The sequence below is a fragment of the Rhipicephalus sanguineus genome, chromosome 8 (assembly GCF_013339695.2).
Source record: "Rhipicephalus sanguineus isolate Rsan-2018 chromosome 8, BIME_Rsan_1.4, whole genome shotgun sequence".
Classification (NCBI taxonomy): domain Eukaryota; kingdom Metazoa; phylum Arthropoda; class Arachnida; order Ixodida; family Ixodidae; genus Rhipicephalus; species Rhipicephalus sanguineus.
In genome coordinates, this window is record NC_051183.1 from 79,037,152 (window position 1) to 79,058,969 (window position 21,818).

Below are 21,818 nucleotides of genomic sequence, written 5' to 3' on the forward strand. Positions count from 1 at the left end.
TGCTCCCCCAACGAATCGTTAGGTTTTTTTGTTTTACGAGATCGCGTGCCTCGCTGCGTACGCATGCATCGCCGGCTCTGTCCGAGCAGTCGTTGTGTATCGCGTACGTGCATCTTTGCGAGCGCGTCCGCGGCATGAGCAATTGACCACGTTCCATCCGCGAGCCCCCCCCCCCCCCCCTCCCTCCCTCTCTCCCTTTCCAGACACCAACCCGTTCGCTCTCAGTGTTACGGATGAAAACCATTTGGTGAGGCTTGGCAGCGTGATGTAGCTCGCTTGCTTTGGGGTGTCGCGTGTTTTAGCGCTCTTACAGTCTGCATAAGCTGCTTCTGGTTAGTTAAGCCGATAGTTTTCTCGGAAGCGATTTGGGGACAGTTTGTGCTTGAAGGGTGTTCATTCTTTTGTAACCGCGGCTATCATTAACACTCGGAACCCGTCCGACTCTGCGTGTGTACTACACACGTAAGTGCGTGCGGGCCGAGGTTGTGATACGAGAGTTTCTGATAACCGGAAAAACAAAAAAACGAGCAAAACACGGGGAAGCGCGAGACATGCTAATGAGCATCTAAGCGGCGACACGCGAATGCAGCGCACGGTTGAGCCTCGTGTCACTTAATCATCGCGAACGCCTCTCGCTGTTTCTCGTTCTCGAAACCTTAATAGCTGTTGGCTTGCTCAGTTGCATGTGGACCTAATGCGTTCGTTCTTCCTTGATTTATTCTTCTCCTCATTATATTTACACTGCATAGTCAGCTTAGCTACCGCGGTAATGTGAAAGTCATTTTATCGGCGTACATATGCATATTGCGAAGTCAGAAGAAAACTTCGCAAGACAGATCTGCTGTCCGAAAGCTTCTTAATGTTGCAAGGCAATGTTTGTTTTATGAAGACACGAATATCATTTTCAAATGGCTTAAGCAACATGAAAAACCAAGAGAAATGTGTGATACCTATCAGCGTACGACTGCGTATTAGCATTCAACACATACATAACACGTACATATCTGTGTCGAAATGTACACAATGATGTCCCATTTGAGGTGACTACGGGGATGCCATATGTATATTATGACCTGTGAAATAGCTTCAGGAAGAAGGATATGGCACTAAAAGGACAGGGACAAGGTGGAAATACGAACCCAGTATTTTTAACGCCACACCTTTTCTCCTCAAGTAATGAACCAACTAGCTCAGCAACATACCTTGTTAAAGTGCGTAATAGTTCCTGAAATATAAAACATACGAGTGACTGGTTGACTTCGGGTTTGATTGGCAGATTGATTGAATGAATGATTGCGGCAATATGGCGCTGGAATTGCAGCGCTTCCGTGGAAGCAGCACTGTGGAGTAAGCAACGTGATTGGAACAATCGTTACGGAATATCAAATGTTGACCGAGTTTCGCGTATCGTAGTTGAGAAATAGATGCACGCCTGGGGTATACGTAATACGTAATGCTGACGGGCAACATTTCAGGTAAGCATTGCTACTCAGTGCTGTGGCTCGGCGAGTATGTTGTGTTCTGCAGCTGAACACGAGGTCCCGGATTTGATATCCATTCGCCAAGACTATATTATGTCAGTGGCCTATGTGGAATAATAGGAAAATGCTTGTGCGCAGTGCTTTGCGGGAACCCGATATGGTAAAAAATAACCAGGAATACGCCATTGAAGTGTGTTCCACTTCTATACGATTTGTCTGTGCCCTTAATCGCATTGAAGTGTATCTCACTTCGATATGTCGTATCAGTGAACTCATACTCAATAATGTTTAACTATAATAATTTAGTTTCGGGATGATTGGTACATGGAAAAAAAAAAACCACTTGTTTGCTTATGAGGCTGTCAGATGGCCCAAAACAAGGTCGATGGTATGGGCTTTGTCTGGCAGTGGACGCAGGAGAGGTCGATGATGGATGACGAAGAACTAGTTTTTCGTAACACGTCCTTTCTCCTTCCCGTCTTGATCAGCAATCGACCGATGGCGTCCCGGCTTGCGATACTCCCTCGCATCCGACCATCACAGGTTATAACTATAATGAATAATAATGGGTAACTTTGGATCAATTGTGGCTAACTTCGGCTACGTCTGGCTAATTGATCGTTCATGGTGACCGCAGTGTTGGCTTAATGTTGGCAAACGTCGGCTGTTGTCACACATGTTGACTTAATGTTGATAACTCTTGTCCAAAATTGAATTGTTCGGACTGTCAGCTGTTCTAACAGCGACACTGTCGTTATTCAGTATCAATCCAATTGTTGTGTTGTCTGCCAATTTCATGCGTAATCGCAGTCTTTCAGATAAGTTCCTATTTCGTCTATGATCGCTGAATTCTGGTCCTCATGAGAGTGGGATGTGAGATTGATGTTGAATAAAGACGTCAACGTGAAATATTAAATTTGTTGCATGCGTCGGAGTACATATGGTAAAATATATATTCATGTGCGATATCTGTCAAAAATACCGCGAGAGTAACAGGCAAAAAAAGGACAACGCTTTTATAATCGACTCTCTTGTTCGACAGTTTTGATGGATTTGTTTCCAAGCTGCAAATAGATTTCTGCTGATGCTTCGAGGCCGTCGTTTCAATTTTATATTAAGCCAACCATCTTTGTGCAGGTTTCGGACTTAATGATCTATAATGCAAGGCTCCGTGTTTTCGGATAATTAAAAAAATCCGGTAAATACTCGCCGGTAATATTTTTGACAATTCGGATTTATCCGATAAACTCCGATTTTAACGGTCAATATGGCCCTGCTGAGTTCTCTATCGAAAGGGCATGTTCTAAGCGGTCATTGATACATGAGCCGGTATGGCCGACATAAAGTTTACTAGACGTCAACAGTATCTCTTAGACCGCACCATCACACATTTAACGAAGGGCTTGCCGCGCACGGAGCGAGAAACGTCAACGTATATCCTTTGGGAGCACGAGTCGACATCTTGATATGCGGTCCCCTGGCGGCAGTGAAGCGCTGACTGACGACGTCGAATATACGGACCGCGTAAAGTGTACTTGAACCTAATACAACAAGCTTTAAGGTTGTAATGCGCGCAAACGCAGGTGTTTGTATTCAAGAATTTGTGTTTTTGTTTATAATGTTTGTGAGTTCAAAGCCATCCGACAACTAAAATACGCTTTTTCTTAAATTAAACATATGCGAGGAGAGGTGCCAATGCGGGGCGCTGGCTACTACGTTTCTCTTGCATGATAGTTGTCGTCGCAAAGTAGTGAACAAGCACAAAACCATACAAATGCACATAGTAGTACACTCACACAGACAGTCCAACTTCCATCAAAACAAAAAAGTGTTTACTCAACACAAAATTTTACGAAACACAAGTATTCACTACAAATTGAATGTCCACACATAACATAAAAGTTCGCTAGGATACACTTCATGACGTTCTGATGTTTTCGTGTTCAGATATCATTTCATCTAAGATATTGGAGTATGGAGAATAACGCACTATTAAACTCCGAATTTCGGAGAATTTGGAATTTACGAAAAACTAGACTCCGACGAAACCAAGAAACTTTGCCAAAAAGGTAAACTCCGAAAAACAGCCTCCGAATTTCAAGAAAAATAATCTCCGAAAACGCAGAGGCCTACCTATTATTTTGAAATACCTCAAGCGCACGCATTACAGGTCATATTGGTGCACGTAACCTGATCGCCCTGATCAACAGTGTATATATAAATAATATTGATGAAACGTAAAAAAAAGCCTCCTGCATGGTGGTCTTTATTGGCCCCGTAGAGCAGGTTTGTAGCTGCGCTTTACAGCTCGAAGGCAGACTAACGGTATAAGAAGCATGTCAAGGTCCTCTCAGTGGAACGGGCATGTCATGAACAGTGGCTAAGGGGATGTACCCATTGTCCATTTTTATGTTCTTTTCGAACAAGTTGTGCAAGCCATTCATTCTCTGATTTCCTTTCTATCGAATATGCTTCGCTGACTGCGTCTCGCAGGCGCGTGCAAAGCGAGCCACTTTCTAAACAACACAAACAAATGACCCCTCGTTTTGGGATCAGAGAGAGGATGCGCTTCCTTGCGGCTTACGCAAGGCGTTTACATTATACCGTTTGGGGTACGAAATGGACGCCTTGCGCGGCTGCCTTGCCCACGTTCGTGCTCCGGCGAATCGCTCCTGCTTTATTGTTACGGCCTCAATAACCGATCTTTTGTTTCTATCGGGTACATGACGCAATCTTTTTTTTTTTGTGTTGTGTTTTCTTTGCATTGCGTGAAGCAGCCGGTATGAGATTAGTCCTGGTTGTTTGCCCAACGAATCGGAAGGTCAAGGAGTCAAAAAGTACAAGCGACCAGCTTGTAATGGAGTGGCTAGTACGGCGTGCGCGCAGGCGGCGGGCAAACGTCGTCATTTTCAGGGACATAGACATCGCAACAGTTCTTACATTGTACGCGACCTACCCAGTGGGTAGCACTAGTGTACAAAACAAACACAAAGGAAAACACCGACAGTCAATGGAATATAGCTAGTGTAGAGTGTGATAGGGGTATTGAATGTTTACACTAATATGAGCTGTAAGTATCAACGTCAAGGTAATGAATATAATTGAAAGTGTGAATCTTACATGTGTACAATATAACGCAGTATTAGCGTATAATATTCCATATATATATATATATATATATATATATATATATATATATATATATATATATATATATACACACACATATGACACTCGAAGTGGTGGCGTCTGTGGCTCAGACGCCATGCTTGTAATCAATTGCACACGCCCCTCTTCCTCGTCGGCTTCTCCTGCCACGTCTTCATGTGTCGCACACACGCGCGCACGCACACACACACACACACACACACACACACACACACACACACACACACACACACACACACACACATATGCATAATACAGATAAGCGCTGCGTAGCATGCTGACGAAAATCGTAAGGAAGACCACGATTCAAGTGTCCATATTCCATGCTGGTACAGTTTTTAAGAGCTAGTACCCTAAATTTACTCTATGAATCACTCGGACTTTAAGAAGGACGGTCTGCTGCGCGAGTTGGTAATTCATCTTAGAACGATGGTGCGCAAAAGAACGACGTCGCAAGAGAGAGATAACTTTATTGGGTCCAGCGGTTTGGGGACCAGGTCCCCGCCTAAATGGTGGCCAGTAGCCCTTGGGCCTTGCGGCGTTTTGAGCCAGCTGGACAGGCCAGAGTTGCTCTTCCGGATCCGAGCTAACCAAGACGAAGGAACACGGACACGGCTCAAACTATCAAGTCAGAATTTATTCAAAAACGGCAAACATATACATATTTGGTTAGCTTAGCACGTGCTAAAAAAACCATGAGCATAGCAGATCGTCTCAATGACACGCTTCCAGGAAGTCTATCTCTGCGGCAAGTACCGCGACCAAGGGTTTAACCAACGCCTGCTCTAGGAACATGCCTGCGGCGTCGCTGGCTATCCCATTGTAGCCGTCCTGCCTTGAGTTGTGGTCGCTTGTCGAGCAATGGCGCCAAGTTCTCCCCTATTGTTTTCAATGGGGCTGACGTGGTGTGACATCGACGGAGGTAATGTGCGCATGCGCAAATGTGTGTTGCAAGCGGACCACCGCAAGGATCGCCAGCTACTGCCCTCGTTAGAAACGGTGAAGGAGGGAAAGGGTAGGGCAGGCTGTTTTTGCCTCACGCGGCAGGCATCTTTCTAGAGGAGGCGTTGGTTTAACGTGACAGAGGGTTAACGGGGCCGAAGGACAGACTTTCAACTTGCTTCTGTAACTTCCTTCTGTATTAAGAATACACCTTTTTTTACGTTCAAATATGACCAATAAGATTTTCTTGACTCACCAAAAGTTACCAGCTCCTGTTGTTCCTATGGTTTGAGTACAGAATGATGAAAAGCTCACTTTCGTAGCCCTACGCGCATTAATACACGATACGCGGGCTCTTAATTGCGTCAATAATTGTGGTAGTTATAGAACTTCAAGAGAGTGGTAAGCTGGATGGTTGGTATGTACTCATAGTAAAAAACAGCGCGAAAAACTAGACACTCGTGCCGTGTTGTTCTTCCCTTTTGTCTCTAGTTTTTCGCGCTGTTTTTTACTACAATAATATAGCCTCTTTAGAAGGTCAGACCGCTCAGTTCACTTTAGAACGTCTTTTGCGCTTGAATAATTGAAAGAGTTCATTTCTGAGGGCTGTGAACACTTGAAACGAGCCCTCACCTCTTTAGTGCATGTTGTTTTTTCTTTAACCCTTTGACACGCTATGTAAGCAGTTGTGTACACCACTTGTTTTTGTTAGTTGTATCGACTAGTGGCTGAGAAAGAGCCAGAAACATTGAGCTTTGCATGAATTGAACCGCCTGCATAATAATTTTGTCTTCATTTAACGTCATTTTGCAGTGTACTGTTGCATACGATTGCTCAAGGCACTACCACGTTCGACGAGTCGTTCGACATGCCGCTTCCCGAGAACCACGTCTAAAGTATGAATTTTCTTAGTTCAATATTGACATAACCGAAAACGAATTTACACTATATTTCTCGCCCGAGATATGATTCTATTTATGCAAAAACAAGCAATGAATGGCTTTAGAATAAAGGAAAGAAGGTGACTCTTAAGGGCTCGTTTTTCTTTGTTAGACATAATATTAATGAGAACTAACAGACAATGATGCCAAGGAAAGACTCACAGTGCAGCGAAAGTAACAAAAGAAACGCACGTTTGCAAGAACGGTCCTGTGTTATGTGACGGAGGTGTTGGGGATGTTTTTGATGCCCGCACAAGTTCACTCGCGTAAGTGCATCCTTGGCATTATTGTCTGTAACGCTTGCGTTCCCGCGTTCCATGCTTGGCGTGTCTTAATATTTACCTGGGCGGAAGAAACGTCGCTGGGTATCGCAGCAACCGTATCTCATTGGCCGGGACCAACAACTTACTTGGGAATAATTACTATAACACACATAAATTATCGTATTATGGCATTATTTTCGTTGCAATCGATTATAGAGTGTCTTGAAATGACGTTGCATTGATTTGACGCATTTACATACAGTTCTTCATAGATGGCGTCTGAAAGTGTTAAGAATACATCTTTTAAGCAACGCAGCAATTTGGGCGAGTTGGTAACGCTTTATCATAATACAGCGCACCCACACAAAGACGACGAGAAAGAAAGCGTCGACACGAGCGTTGAACCACCTTAAATAGTCACGTCTACATTGAACAGGGACACTTTGGTGTTTTTCATCCAAGAGATCGGACAGGCACACCTTACAGTGGATTCCAGCCTGAGAATTTTTTCTGGCTGTCTTGCGATGTAATCAGACGGAAGTCATAGATCGTAATATATGCCCGACAGCGATTGGTTGACCATTTGTTCACTGAAGTTTTATTCTTTTGTTATAGGGTAGATCTCACATTTTATAGAAAAAAATAGGATGCAACATGTCTGCACGTTGGAGAAATCTACCTACAGTACACGGCCTGGGTACCTAAAACATGTGAGAGTTAAAAAAAACGAAACTTGTTTTAAGACTAAAAAAAAGATACCAATCATCTCTGAAGACTCGCAGTTGCACGTTTAGCGATAACTGCGATTGATTTCACTCGCGTAAGCAGCCTCGCCGTGCGCATCACGAGTTTAGTTATTGATACCTATCGCTCTAAGACTGCTCGACGAAAAACGACTGCCTTTTGAAAGTGCCGGAAACAAGCGAAAGGTGATCCATAACGCACTGAATTGCAGGCTGCTCCCCCCTCCCCCCTCCATCAAAACAACGTCTTGTTTCCAGTGTGTGACCTTATATGGGGTCTTATACTGTAGGACGCGCGCTCGCAAAGCGGGCGCGTGCTTCGTCAAGAGCAGTTGCGTACTCGTCCTGATCCAGGACTTAATCCCGGAAGTCGGCTTCTCTCGCGCCGGCGCTGAAAATCCGTTGAGACGCGCGTGCTGTGATGCCGGTGTATAACAGCTGTTACACGACGTATAAGCCGAGAACGGACAGCATAGGTTGACAGCTACACCGTCTGCGAACCATATCTTCCGGATAGTGTAGTCACACGACGCCTCACAATTATGCGGCGCGGGTGCAAATCTGAATCGCAAATCGAGAACGGGAGAAATATTCTTTTTATTCGTGTAATACCACCAGAACCGGCAAGGACGAAACTATATAGGCTGGCTGGTTTGCAACTCACGCGCGGACTGCATTTTGTATTCAGGATTTGACATATTTTTCTTTTTGAACGTGTAACAATGCGAACTAAGTTTATGGTTTGTATGTATAGTCGTGGTCACACAGCCGCAAGCTCGGAATGCAGGTACCATTTTGTGTCTGCAAGCCGTCTACAGGCGGACAGCTCGGTGCGCAGCTTTATGGAGTGATAGATCGGGAGCGTATTGAATATCTGTTGTGGAGGTGGCATTACTGCACTGATTGAATAGGCTTGTTTGTATACGTTTGAGCCTTCTAAGTCCAAAGCTTCTCTTTTTAATTATTTATTGCAAAGGTGCGGTGTCTGCAATGTTGTTCCCTGCAAGTGAACGGCTGTAAAATTTATCATATCACGCGCTGACATTACTCTTTTTCTGTTCCAGATACCTAAAAAGTAATGTAACAAATGTAAGTATCTCTCAGTAAGCTGTCTCAGTTGTCAATCGCTAATTTCCTAAACGTAAATTCTACGAAAACTAAAGTAAGGTTATATCGCAGCGAAAAAAACCTCTTCCTAGTAGTCAAACATTATTGCATGCCAGTAAAGAACTGCAAATTGTTCATGAACATGAAATATTGGGCATTACTTTTTTTTCTTCGTACTTTACTTGGAATAAACACATTCAAGATATCTACACAAAACTGTCTGCTATCACGGCTGTTTTGTCTCGATGTCGGCATCTTCTACCTAAAGCAAAACTTAACATTAATTATGCCTTAGTTTCTTTTCACTTAAATTGCTGTACCTTAGCGTGGGCAACTGCAGGAAAGACAATTATTATGACAATCTTTGCTTTGCAAAAGACGAATCGGCCCATTCACAACAAGAATTTCCTGGCGACAACGCGACCAGATTTTTTAAGTCATAAGACAAATAAACTTGAACTTTTCTGCACGTTTCGCCTTCTAACCTCTTTTTACTTCTCGAATACTGCCTTCAAAAAATGTTCTTGAATATACTGCAACTCTGACACCAAGAATCATTTGTGCCAGTACGAGCAATAATGATACTTGGTATGTTCCATGGTTTTGTCACAACTCTAACGTACATTCATTACAACATACTCTGCCACACATTTTAACAAATTATCAAGGTGTATACAGCTCCTCATCCAAGGAACTTCAAATGCATATTGTAAACATGTGATGATTGCTTGTATTTTTTATCTTTTTCTTTGTTATTTATCAGAGCTAATTGTCACTTTCTTGTAACCCTTGCACGCATATATTTCCTTCTTGATATGTATCGAATGAGCCCCATCCCATCCTTATTCTTCTAGTTATTTCACTCTCATGGTTCGGCTCGCGGTTACTACCTGTCCTATGCAGACGTACTCCTTTACAACTTCCAGTGTCTCGCCACCTATCGCAAAGCGCTGTTCTCTGCCAAGATTGTTCCACATTACTTTAGTTTTATGCACATTAATTTTCATACATACTCTTCTACTTTCCGTATCCAGTTCAGTAATCATGAGCTGTAATTCGTCTACCGCGTTACTCGTCAATGCAATGTCATCCGCGAATCTCAGGTTACTGAGATACTCTCCATTAACTCTCATCCCTAATTCTTCCCAATCTAGGGCCCTGAAAACCGCCTGTAAACACGCGGTGAATAGCATTGGAGAGATCGTGTCTCCCTGCCGTACGCCCTTCTTTATTGGGCAAGCATTCGGCAAGCATTATCAAATCATGAATGGTAGTCTACCACTATGCCTCAAGAGAAAGGTATATAACAGCTGTATCTCACCGGTTCTTACCTACGCAGCAGAAACCTGGAGACTTACAAAGAGGGTTCAACTTAAATTGAGGACGATCCAGCGAGCGATGGAAAGGAAAATGATAGTTGTAACCTTAAGAGACAGGAAGAGAGCAGAGTGGGTCAGGGAACAAACGGGGGTTAAGGATATCATAGTTGAAATCAAGAAGAAGAAATGGATATGGGCTGGGCACGTAGCACATCGGCAGGATAACCGGTGGTCATTAAGGATAACTGACTGGATTCCAAGAGATGGCAAACTCGTGAGGGGGAGACAGAAAATTAGTTGGGTAGATGAGATTAAGAAGTTTGTATGTATAACGTGGCAGCAGAAAGCACAGGGCCGGGTTGATTGGCGGAACATGGGAGAGGCCTTTGCCCTGCAGTAGACGTAGACAGGCTGATGATGATGATGATGACGATGACAATGATGATATGTATCGAATATGCTTTCCTCAAGTCTCTATAATATTCCGGTTTTGTTTTGTACATGTATGTAAAATCAATTAATTTTGAGTGTCTAACAGTACTAATCTTACAGCGGAGCTGTTATGTGTGCGTTATATGCTATGTGGTATGTGTGTGTGTTATGTGTTATGTACCCAGCGGATTAATAAGGGAAGTTCACGGCCATAAGATGGAACCAGCTCGCACAAGGTGGGGTTAATTCGAGATGACTGGGACAGCCTTCGTCCTGCTGTCAAAATAAAACAGGCTGGCAATGATGATGATGATGACGATAATGTTTCAGAAAACACTGCGGTCAAAACACCAATCAGATGGGGTTTACACATTACACAAAGAAGATTACATAGCACCATGAGTTAATACAGTGCAACTGTGTAAGAAACAAAAAAGTGCCTTTTGTCTCTTTTTTTGTGCCCTGACTGGCCACGTGTATGACTCTCTTTAAAGAGACACGTTAACTCCTTCTTGGGTCACAAGACTCACCGAAGAGGGAATAATGAACTCTCAGAAAAGAGTCAAATGACTCTTGTTTTTTTTTCGTAGATGGAAGTACAAAAATTTCATCTTATGTAGTCGAATACATATAGGATCGTTACCAATATTTCATATACATGCAGAGCACCAGGAGTGAATACAAAAGAGATAAGAACAATCACCAACTTAAAGAAAAGGACGAAACACAACACGTAAAAGACATTCGAACGCACGCTGAAAAACACTAGATATGCACCGGCAATGCCTCCCAATAATTTGACCGCGCGTGGAATAAAAAACGTTGTGAACTTTCTCCTGTGCGCAAACTGAGGTTCTAAGTAGTGAACTTGGCGATGTCTTAAGCAAAGCGACGGCAGGATCATCAATTTATGCCCGCGGATCGATTTTTAGACAGCTAGTGTAGAATATGTTTAATATTATCAGGGAAACTGCGCAAAAAAAAAAAAACGTGGACAAAGGGAGAAAAGAACAGCATGTTCTTTTCTGCCTTTGTCCACGTTTTTTTTGCGCAGTTTTTTTATCATTGAACACAAACTCGCCCAACAGTATTCTTCCAAGTTTAACCTTGCTGAATTTTCTTAGGAACTGAGTTGTTAGCTTAGGAATAATATTTTCACGGATAGGTTCGTATCCGTTGACTTATGTTCCTAAACCCCCAGGGTAGCTTATGCATTCAGCTAAGACAACTCGAAGGCGATTGGCCGCGAGATCGAGCGGAGTCGCCGCCTGGTGGCTACTGGCTGAAGCGCGCCTAGTGTGGATTGCTCCCTGCGTCGTCTGCTAGCCACGTCGTGTTTGCATGTGCGCGCACGTCATGCACGTTCTGTTCTGTTGTGTTAGCGCGAGTTTAACTGCTCGTACGTATACCTAACATGGTGTACAGAAGCAAGTGGGCTTGCTCGGCTGCATGCGCATTGTAATAAGGTCAGTAAGTGCGACTTTCGAGAGGGCTGTGTATTGGTGTCGTATACCCTTCGTTCGCCAGAATCATTTCAGAGTTGGTGCCGCTTTCTGGTTTAAGAGCATCCTAAAGTGCTCTTGGCATAGCCCCAAACATGAGGAGCATTAAATAGTGTGCGAAGGCGACGTTTTAGCGACTCGTTGGTAAACAAAAGCGAGCTCTAGGCCATGCACTTTCGCGTTGTTGTAAGGTACATAACTGCAGCACTATAGTTCATCGGTTACGCGATGGGCTGTAGTTGTGCTTAAGCTGTCCTTTTATTGTACCGATCATGGTCCCGCTACAGCGAAATATTTCTGTCAAGTGAAGTCTGACGCTTTCGTACTGAAACTGTCCTCTAAAAAAACAATGGAATAACACGGCATGGGTGAAATGGAGTTGCCGCGCGCAATTTTAACTTAGGGCGAAATTTACGCAGAACCACCCGTGTGCTCAGATTTAGGTACGCTTTGAAGAACCCAGATGTTCAAAATTATTCCCGACGGCGTGCCTTACATATCTGTGGTATAATTTCACGCAAAGCCTTATCCTTTTTTTACATTATCTGAGCGTTGCTGGAAGTGTTATAATTGATGGAAGGCAGCGGACATTATTATCTCGAAAAAAAAAAAGACACTTATTCCACAGAATAACTGGACCTTTGTTGCATCACTGTCGTGCATGTAATCAATCGATGAAAGCTCTGTGCTAAACGCTTACCTTTTTATTCTGTTACTAGATAAAGAACAAGTGCGTACGTGTTGAACGTCTCTGTGGCGCTAAAGCGCAGTTGATCACGTAGATTTCCTGACTAAACTTATCAACTGTCCTAAATTTCATGGAGAACTGAACAATAATAAAAAAATGCGTATTCGCTCGAGCAGTGTTCAGTCTCATTGCACGGGAATATGGAATATGGGCTGGTATCAGGGGCGTAGCCAGCGGGGGGGCGGGGGTTCAACCTCCCCTCCTCGACCGAAATTTTTCAATATTGCATGTGTATATGTATATATATACGCACAGATACAAACGCACCCACGAACACACATAAAGCATGTTCGAACCCCCCCCCGCCCCCCGAAGAAATTTTTTGGCTACGCCCCTGACTGGTATACAAATGAACAGGAAGTAAACACTTAAGTAGTTCAGTCGTGCTACAGCAGCGCGTAGTACACAGACCACAAGCCCAACACGTCCAGAGAAAACAACCAAAAGCATCATAAAGTGCATAAGCGCAGACTATCTCCAGGGCAAGCATCCCTTTCATCGGCAGATTGAGCTTTTTTCACTAGTAATAGTACCGCTGGATGATCTTTGTGCATCGATTCAACAATGAAGAGCATATGTATTACCAGTAAGCTGCAGTCAACGCATTTTATTCGCCGAGAATCGGCTCAAACCGCTGACAACGAAGCGCCGATGTGTGTATTTGTATACGCGCCGCCGACGGCCTCTCCACACTAACGCGGCGACGGTGCTGTCACCTATAGGTCGATCTCGCGGCCAATAGTCATCTTTTTTTTCTTCTCAGTCGATGTGTTGACCCTGCCGTGCCATCGTCCGAAAGCCTTCTGCACATAACGTGATTTTACACTACCTCCAAGATCGCAGGCACCTCACCTGGTTTTCCACTGCCCCCGTGATCGGCCCACCTTTGACCAAGCTACGATGCCACGTGATGACGTCATCATGCGACGTTGCGACACGTGCCGTCACAATGACGTCACAAATTTGACGATATGAGGCGTCATGATGACATCATATGGGGACGTCATCACGTGGTGATGACTTTTTGTATAACTCGTGTTCCCGACAACGCAGGAGGCCGACGCCGACGGTCAATCTTCGCGTTTGGTGAGGCATCTAAGGCTTGCTCAGAACCCGGGCTGCGATGGCGGCCAGAGGGTTCATGAATAAAGGACCCTCCCACCTACAGTGACCTGATCATGCACGCTGAAAACAATCTTTCGGAAATAAACGTTTATTATTTAATTAATTATTAATTAGTGTTGAAAAAAGGTATAGTTACGCTGTAGTTGTTGTTTAATTATTTAGAAAAAGGTATAGTTACGGTGTGCTGTGAAAATATTAAATTTTGCTATAGCGTCATGACTGGCCAGTGCTACCATGTTTGCGGATCATTTCCACTTTGCGGTTTCGCACGAAAGGCGATGCACCGAAAGCGAATACCACTTCTGAATGACGCTTTCCACGGGGATACTCGCGTTTTATTTTGTAATTATCCAAGCGTTTAAAAGAACCGAGCAGAATAATTTAATAATTTAATAATTTAATAGCCTAACTTCAGTGGGGCTTCCATTCGTGGAACCGTTTGCTGTCACTGTCCGCGGACGCGAAGTCCCGGTACCCTAACAGTACAGAGCCGCTCTAAAAAAAGAAAAAGAGGCCATTTCTTTTCTTCTTTACGTCACCAGTATTGTGTAAGTGGGATTCTGTGCACTCGCAGAAGCAGAAACGTCCAGGACAGCTGGATAGGGGAAGGTTTGTTACAGACCTAACATTGACTCTACAGGAAACACATGAAGGACAAAAGAAGTGCCACTTGTCCTCTCCTTTGTGCCCATGTATTTCCTGCACTGCCATTCTTAGAAGGTGTTAACTATGTGCCAGCTATCGCGGGAGCCTGCTTTAGTCAATTAATATTTATGAATTGACGTAGCCGTTGCCCGGAAGGACACAAATTAGGACACTAAACATCGAGCTGCACCTTGGTAAGCCCCCTTCTCCTCTCCCCGCTTTTCACTTCTCAGAAGTCTATTCCAGAACTGTTATCTGTAGCGTCACGGGACATCAAGTCCTAATTGACGAGACGATACATCACTCCGGATGGTCAGAGTTCCTGGAAGCGTGTATTACCGCGTCCTTCATGCAGGGTTTCAATAAGGGTGGAGACCCATACATTCCGAATAGGCGCGCACACGATCAGATTGGACCCATTTCTCTAGGAAGACTTCATAAACCAACGCGGCCCTGCCTCGGCGTGCCCAGGGATGGGAAACCTCTAATCCCCGATAACATATGTAACGACAAGCCCGTGCAAAGCTACCGAAACGTCCCGTGCGTCTACTCGGCGAGCCCTGGCGAATTGCGTCACTTCCGCGTCTCGTCTGATTTTCACTCGGCGCGCCACGGGCCGTCAGCCAATTTGCATGACGATCGGCCCCGCTCGGCCCGGGGAGACGCCCATTGGGGTCCCGAACAATCGCCCGCTTCTTGAACTAGCAAGGCCAAAGAAGCACGACTCGCTTAAAACTAAACACGGAGGCTGCTGGCTAGCTGCCGCCGTGCGCTCTGCCTTAACTTTAACTAGAGCAGCGGGCAGTCTTTCGCGCTGATGAATCGTTAATCACGATCCCGCGGCTGCGGCCTGTACGCATTCCCACAGGCGCGCTTTCGTGATCGATGCGGCGTCGGCACGAAAGGGGTGCGGTGGGCTCGGTGAATCGCAAAGGAGGCGCTGGCCGTCGTGCTACGCTCTGCTGGCCCACATCGCTTAAGCGTTCGTGGCATCGCATTGCATGGAGAGAGGGGAGGCGAAAGACGCGGCACACAGATTGCGTCGGCATCGTCCTCTTCGTCGTCTTCGGGGTCTAATCGGCGGCGGTTAATTGGGGCCCCCGGAGTATGGTCGATGTCGTTTGAACGTTCACGTCGACGCTCGTTTATCGCATATCTCTTTCGCGTTCTGCGCAAACTCGGCCGGTTGTACAACGGTCGCTGACTGGTAAGCCGAGGGGCACACGGGGGAGGGATGAAAGAGAAAGCGGGGACCTCGAAGTCGGGGTCCTTCGTGGACTGTGGTTACGTAATGATTGTCATGAGCGCCGATTCTCGCCGACGTTCGTATGCGATGGCCGCTCTGTGATGCGTAATTCGCCGGCTTGCCGCAGTGTCGTTACGACGCAAACATTTGCAGTTATGCAGGGGCCGGGACATGATCCGCATTTGAGAACTACAGTCAGGGCAGCCCATGTGCCCTGAGTTCGTGTTTCCCGTACAACCTTGACGTTGAAGCGCGGCTGGTCTTTGCTTAGACAGTAGCGCACATATCGCAAAGTGGTGCTATTGAGTAGGTAACTGTTATCATTGTGGGCCTCTTTTGCATCCGCTGTAGAAGGCGAGCTCGTACCAGTGGTCTTCAATTATTCCTCTCTTGATTCAACTGACCAATTCGGCTCCATCATGTCCATGCAAGTTTCTGGCTGTCATCGCTCCGCCCTATGCATCGCTGTTGTCGATTGCGTTTTTCTGACCTTGGCACTGATTAATGCAACATACTTCGGGTCATTTTCCGCCTGCATTGCGTGACTGACCTTACCGACTATCGCTTCTCATATTAATGACCGTGTAACGGTGAAGTACTGTAAAGTGCGTGAAATATAAGGGGAACGTTCCTTGACATTAAGAACAAAAATGTCGTTGGAGGGTGCATGGATCTGCATTACGGCCCCGCCTGTTTAAATAAAAGCATCCGCAATATAGAGACTATGAAGATTGCCCTTGCGTTGAAATCATCTTTATTGCTTTTTTTTTCATCCCGCTACTCCTTTATTCCTGCCTAAAGCAACGAATGAAACACTCATCTTTATGGCATCCCTGCCTTTTCAGTCTTTCAACCCACCCACCTATTCCTGTTCATGTAAGCGGATTGCGAAACTGAAAACATAATTAACGACACTCACTGAAATAGAGGGCCCTTTTAGGCTGCGAAGTTTAGCGATAGAATAACACGGAGGCGCTCGAATATTGCCCGAAGTAACGCTTCGTGGTTGGTCAACTAGTGATGCAAAACTATCGGTAAATTGACTATGGATAGCATCGATAGTATAAGAAATCTATCGATAGACTACTGTTCATAAACTATCGATAGTGTTATCGATAGTACCATCGGTAGTATTACTACCAACAATACCATCGATAGTGCTGTGAACGATTATGCTGTTGTTGGCCGGTGATACTGCCAAAACCCTTGCGATACCTTACTATCAGCAATACTCAGTTCGCTTAACCTATACTCAATCTTTCGGCGAAGCAAATAAATTATTTTCGCTGTGAAAATATCGCAATATGTACATCAATATACTCATATTCACAAATAACCACTTACACCTTACAATTAACAAACTCAGTTCTTGATATTTTCATTTGGAAAGCACAAGTTCAATATAAATTTGAAGCAGTGAAGTGCTACCGCACGTAATGGCTTAATTTCCAATAAAGCCATACACTTCAACTTAATTATCATGTGTCAGCTACGCCTTCTGGTGAAGGAACAAAAGCATGCGAACATTCTTGCCGATAGCATGCTACGCCTGCTCCACCATATATACCACGCACTCGGGGAAGTACTATAAAATTTGCCATCAGTAGCGCTAACGATAGCTTTTTTTTTTACCGTCGGTGGTTCGATAGTCACTCGGCTATCGATAGTATCGATGGTACTATCGACAGTCCTGCATCAATATGGTGAACACCCATGTATTGCGAATGGGTGCGTTGTGGCGGGGTTCAACACCCAGCCACAACGGCCGAATTGAAGCTGAATGCAAAGAAAACGTGTACTTGCTCATTGCAGGCAAATTAGCAAGCATGTGAAGAAACTCTTGGTAATCAGTCAGTCAGTCAGTCAGTCAGTCAGTCAGTCAGTCAGTCAGTCAGTCAGTCAGTCAGTCAGTCAGTCAGTCAGTCGGTCGGTCGGTCGGTCGGTCGGTCGGTCGGTCGGTCGGTCGGTCGGTCGGTCGGTCGGTCGGTCGGTCGGTCGGTCGGTCGGTCAGTCGGTCAGTCGGTCAGTCAGTCAGTCAGTCAGTCAGTCGAGCGGTTGTGCACTACGCACACGGATACAAAAGCAGCGAATAAAAGCTTGATCCCACGACTTCCACCGCGTGTCATCTTATTGATCGAATGCAGTATTGCGGAAGTAGTCAACATTTCGTTGTTTCTACCACCATTCAAATTGAAATCACTGCTTAGAATACGCGCATATGCCAACAGAACTCCCCCGCTAATACTTCAGCCAGTGCATATTTCTTTTTTCATTTAAGTATGACGTACTGAACTTTTCCTTCTAGCCGCCGCAGCAGCAATGGCCAGTGATTAAGAGTTAAGTAACGGTTGCACAGGTGCTTAAAATAACTATCGCAGAGGTGCATTACCATGGCTGCACGTAGGGTAATTTCATGGCGCTTACGGGCTCTTTGATATTACATTTTTTTTTGCGTCCATACAAAATCCAGCTTCGTTGGTAGTCGTTACCGGCGAGTAACGCTTTCCGCTGGTTGTTTCATTTTATTCGAATAAATCACGGCGATGCGATCAGTTTACGCTTCTGCGTACAACACACTCCGCGTATCTTCGAAAACGATCGCAGCGCGGAAGCGTTAGGTGAGCGTCGTTTTTCAAACCACGACTCTCACAGACAATACTTGGTGAAAAAAAAATAATAAAATGAAATGGCAGGACTGGGCTATTTCTCCTTTACTTTTTGGTTTGCTCTTCTTAGCATCGTGAGTCCTATAAATTGTTTTTCAGGATTATTTACAGAATCGCTTCCCCGTTATTGCATATTCTCTAAAACGCGCGTGAATATTCACGAAAAGCTACACGTCTCCGCGATGCGTTAGTATGTGAGGTGAGCGCAAGTACGCCGACGTGTTCGGTTTTCGGGCCTTAATTTCGTCTTCACCCTATTCATAGAAAGACTCCTCGCAGGAAACAGGAGTCGTCGCGACGCGCTATCTCTCCACGATCCGAACGGTGATATATTCTATGCCTGCAGCCGCTGGAACGAAACGATAAATTACGTTCTTATCGCCCGGAACTCCGGCACTGGTGGATGAGGGAGGAAGCGCCGGTGTAAAATGGATGTCCCTTAATGCGTGGTCTGCGAGTTATTTTTCACCCTCCTCAGCTTTAAAAGAAGTAAAAAAAGAAAAATGAAGGCGCGTGCAAGATCGGGATGTATACGTGTTAGTGGTCTATACGTGCGACGATGCTTTTCGATGCCTCTTCGCGTGTTCGCTTCGCATTCATCAAACGTACAGTATCCTGGTTTATTTGAACTAGGTCGATTTATATTTGGCATCGCGCTAAACCATTTATCTATGAAATGACGTTCTTGAAAGTAATTTGTGGGGTCGCGCTTTTCGTAGCTTTAATACCGAAATTCGAATAAGCCGTTTGTTAGAGCATGAGCTGAACATGAGGCATAGGATCCGCAATAAAATGAAATAACTTGCATTATTCTATGTTCCTGCATCTAAAATTATAAAGAAAATCAGTTTCATGAAGGAACAATGAGAGTGATTACTAACAGAGTTGAGAGGAGAAAAAGCATACCTTTGTTAGATCTCTATACTTCCGCTGCTTTTACTTCGGTGATTATAGCACGAAAATCTGAAATCCGAAGCTTCACATCGGACGCAAAATACTTCAAAAAGCAAGTTCCAGGGTTTAACCCAGTGCGCCTCAGTGAAGGTTCTTCAATAATACTAGGTTCAATGTTTGCCTCCTTGTGAATACAATGTGGTCCATGTTTGCTGAGGAACAAAAATTAATAGGTAGGAGCCGACGGCTGTCAAAATACATGACGTGTTTCGGGAACTTCAAGGTGGCATGCTCAGCAATGTTTCCTTCTTTTGTGTTTTATGCTCTTTGTTGTATCTTCTAATGATGAGGTAACTTTCTTGGTATTCTGAAGGGGTCATGCAGAGAAAGGAGTCGAAAGAAAATGTTTTATTTCTGCATCGTAAAAAGAACGAAACGTTCAATCTTAATTCCGGAAACTGGTTGCAGGCCTGTGAAAAGCGACGCAGCCGCAGCAACGTCGAGACACCATCACAATGAATGAAAGGAAGAAGGGGAATTTTATGCAATTGTTTTTCTTTGTTAGAGCAGTATAATTGAGAAGTAACAGGCAATAATGCCAAGGAAGGTATAGGGGATGGTGTTTGTGGTAACTATGATATAATGGATGGATGGAAAAAACTTTATTTCGTATCCGACGTGTTTGTGGGCTGGGCTCCCGCCTAGGTGTCGGCTAGAAGGTCTTGCCTCCTAGCGGCTTCCTCGGCCCGCTGGATTGCCCAGAGCTGATCGTCCAGAGTTGAGCTGAGCAGCGCGGCCCGCCAACGCGCGCGGAGGCTGTCGGTGGAGGCCGCATTCTCATCACTGTGTATTAATCCCTGGCATTCCCACATGATATGTTCTAAGGTAGCTCGTGCTTCGCAATCTTTGCACTGATCGGTCGTGTATATATCTGGATATATAACATGTAGTAGCGCGGGACTCTTATATGACCTGGTTTGTAACTGTCGCCATTGGACAGACTGCGACCTATTGAGTTTAAGGTGAGGTGGTACGTAAATTGTGAAGAAATTAAAGTGGACGAAAAGATTACTCGCCGCCGGTACGGACCGAACCTACAACCCTCCGAGGTTGCAGGTTCGGTCATATTTATATCATAATTACTACAAATAACATCCCCTAGGGCATTACTGTCTATTCTAATTATTATCACAACGAAAGAGAGAGAACCGGTTTAACGAAAGAAATCGCCGAGATCCACCTGAGCTCTGTGACTTAGAGGTGAGCACGGGCTCCGAGTAGCCCGAAAGCCCGAGCCCGACCCGGCCCGCGGGCCGGGCTCGGGCGGGCCGACGCATTTCCACCTCGGGCCCGGGCCGGGCTCGGGCTACTTGGAGTTTTATGGGGCCGGGCTCGGGCCCGGCGCAAAGCCCGACTCAAGCCCGAAATATAGAAAATGAGCGGGAATTGTTTTTCAGCACGCATACAGCGCCTTTTCCGCGACCGCCCTTTACCGCTTTTCCTTTCCATTCGCTACTTTAAACAAAAGGGGAGCTCTCCGATTATCTCTCTATGGAATCGTCCGCCTGTCCATCTGAAGTTTTAGTCTTCTGGAAAAACAAGCAGCAGAGATATCCCAAGCTTGCCAGGCTGGCAAAAAAGATATTAGCAATTTCGGCGAGGAGTGCAAGCAGCGAACGCAACTTCAGTTCGGCGGGCTACATAATGCAAAAGCGCCGCACTTCGTTGAAGCCGGAATCGTGGGACTGCTTGCTGTTTTGCACGACAGTTTGTAATCTGTGTAAAAGAGACTATTCGTCTTGTGTCGTTTGATCATATTCGATATGCTCAATAAAATGCCAAATTACCGGAAAACGACGTTTTGTTTTCGCAGCGAACCTTTAAAAAGCCGGGCCGGGCCGGGCCGGGCCGGGATTGTGTTTTCGTACGTCGGGCCGGGCCGGGCGGGCTCGCAGCCCTTTGCCGTCGGGCTCGGGCGGGCCTTCGACAAAGTCAGCGGGCCCGGGCCGGGCTCGGGCTCGGAAATACGGCCCGTGCACAGCTCTACTGTGACTATAGCCCACCACTCCATGCCAGTGAATGGGCTTGAGGGCACGACCGGCCGAGCCTAAGAAGGTGACGTTCGGATGATCAGGACAGTTTTCTCCAGTAACCTTGCTGAAATGAATACTATGTTCTGTATTCATCAATGTAGCTATCTTAAGATTGTAGATTCTTCCAGGTGGGTGCAGCGACATGTTTCAGTGATTTTGCTCCCTACAAGTGAACACTGCCCTGAACAGATAGATCAAAACATAGGCGTTTGCAAAAGGGGGTGGGGGAGCAGGGGCGCCCCCCCCCCCTTCCAAAATGGTGAGCCCTGCGTACACCAATGAATCAGATCTGAAGAGTAGAGTGCTAAAGGCAATGGTCAGCGGAAGAGCGCTAGAAAATGAGGTTTGCGCGTGAAATCTGTACCCAGATTGCGCAGGGAAGCTTGAAGTGCTGTGTGATAATAGAAATTAACAACAACAGAAAAAGGGGGGACGTGGAGTACATGGAATTGTTTCAGGATTTAAGCTGCAGTTAATCGCTCTTAATGATAATGTCTCTCCTA